Source organism: Odocoileus virginianus, chromosome 17 (assembly GCF_023699985.2).
Source record: "Odocoileus virginianus isolate 20LAN1187 ecotype Illinois chromosome 17, Ovbor_1.2, whole genome shotgun sequence".
NCBI lineage: Eukaryota > Metazoa > Chordata > Mammalia > Artiodactyla > Cervidae > Odocoileus > Odocoileus virginianus.
The window spans coordinates 36128366-36130446 of record NC_069690.1 but is presented as its reverse complement, the minus strand read 5'-3'; the positions used below and the strand labels follow the sequence as shown (position 1 = coordinate 36130446).

Genomic DNA, 2081 nt, shown 5'->3' with positions numbered 1-2081 from the left:
TTAGAAGTGAACATTTAATAACAAAGTCACATAAAGTGCTTGAAAAAAAGAACAAGCCAGGCTCTATGATAGAGAATTTGGAAGAAATTCATGGAAGTTGTCTGTAAGGTTCACAGAAGTTGTCTTATAAAGACATGATATTGCAGCTAAGACCTGAAAGACAGGTAAAGAGTTTATCTAGTAGAAGCATAGAACACAAGGGTGTTCCTGGCAACTCTCTTCTCGTCTCCACCATCCTGTGTGTGGTTGGATTTGCTCCTCGTCATGCCTTTTCACAAGACTTTCAGGATCAAGTGATTCCTGGTCATGAAACAAAAGAATCATCCAATTCTTCAGTGGATTCGAATGAAAAGGGTAATAAAATCAGGTACAACTCCAAGAGAAGACATAGTAGAAGAACAAGGCTGGGTCTGTAAAGAACCTCGCCTATAAAGTGGCACACGGTGTCAAGGTTAGTTACCTTTTACCATGTTACTCTGAGAGCATCACTACTGTCTGAATAGTTGGATGTGTTTCCCTGGAAGATGATTTTTCTCTTTCTGTTGGTGTTTCTTCTTCATTAGTGTGTTGGTTTAGTAATAAATCCAAGGATTGATAGGGGAAAAAAGTGTTCCTAGCAGAGACGGTAGTGTAAAGATCCTGAGATAGTGTATAGGGCTAATTAAAGACTAATTTTCTATAAATCTGAAGTTATTTGTATAGATTAAAGAGACTCAGGTTCATAGAAAGTGGGACTTTTTTCCTTCAGTATTTTTTGTCAGCTTTATGGAAGTATATATATAATAAAATTTACCATTTTAGAGTTTATAATCAATGATTTTTAATAAATGTTTATAGTCCTATAACTATTTCTATCCCCGCAAAAATTTCCTGATGCCCTTTTGTAGTCAGTCTGCTTCCAACCCATCCCCAAGCAACAGTTGAACTATAATCTTGTCACCATTAACTTGATTTTTGTAGACTTTCTTTTTTTTTTTTTAACAATATTTGTTTTTATTTATTTCTTTGACTGTGTTGGGTCTTAGTTGCAGCATGTGGGATCTACTTCCCTGACCAGGGATGGAACCCCTGGCCCCCTGCATTGGGAGCATGGAGCCTTAGCCACTGGACCACCAGGGAAGTCCCTGTAGACTTTCATCTAAGTGTAATTATTCAGCAAGCATTATTTTTGTCCGGCTTCTGTCATTTAGCATGCTAACTTTGAGATTTTTTTTTCATAGTCTATGGTTCAGTAATTGGTTTCCTTTTATCACTGAGTGTATTTATTCCTTTTTATAGGCATACACCATTTATTTATCAGTTTACTAAATGTTGGACATTGGGTTTGTTTCCAGTTGTTTGGCGCTGTTATAAATGAAGTTGCCATAAACATTAACTACAAATCTTCATGTGGATAGATGTCTTCATTTCTCTTAGTAAAATCCCTAGGAGTGGGATTGCTGGGTTATATAGTTGGTGTATATTTCACTTGTATTCTGTGGCCTTGTTAATATCTCTTATTTGCTATAGTGGGAGTCTTTAAAGTAGACTTGTTAGGATTTTCCACATAGATGATCTGTGAATAAAGACAATTTTATTTGTTTCCAATCTATATGCTTCTTATTTCTCTTGCCTATTTTACTGTATAGGACCAACAGTTCAGTGTTAGTGGTAAGAGCAGATAATCTTGTCTTGCCCTGATCTCATGGAGAAGAATTCATTCTTTCAGTATTAGGTACACTGACAGGTTTAAGTTTTATTAGTTACTCCCTATCAAATTGAGGAATTTCCCTTTTGTTCCTAGCTTGCTGAGAGTTTTTTGTCATGAATGGATGGTAAATTTCATCAAGTAGTTTTTATGTCTCTATCTTTTTTAGTTTTTTGACAAAGTGAATTGAACTACATTGGTTGTGTGTGTGTGTATGTGTGTGTGCATGCACTGCACTGTGCGGTTTGTGGGACTTAAGTTCCCAGACCAGGGATTGAACCTGGGCCCTCAGCAGTGACAGTTTGGAGTCCTAACTACTGGACCACCAAGGAATTCCCTACATTTATTTTTCAGATGTTAAACTCACTTTGCATTCTCAGGATGAACCCCACTT

The 2081-nt window shown here is 36.7% G+C and overlaps 1 pseudogene; it reads left to right on the top strand.

Annotated features, from left to right (window-relative positions):
* The first annotated feature begins 264 nt into the window (after positions 1-264).
* Positions 265-416, top strand: LOC110123031 (large ribosomal subunit protein eL39-like; annotated as a pseudogene).
* Positions 417-2081: the final 1665 nt, after the last annotated feature.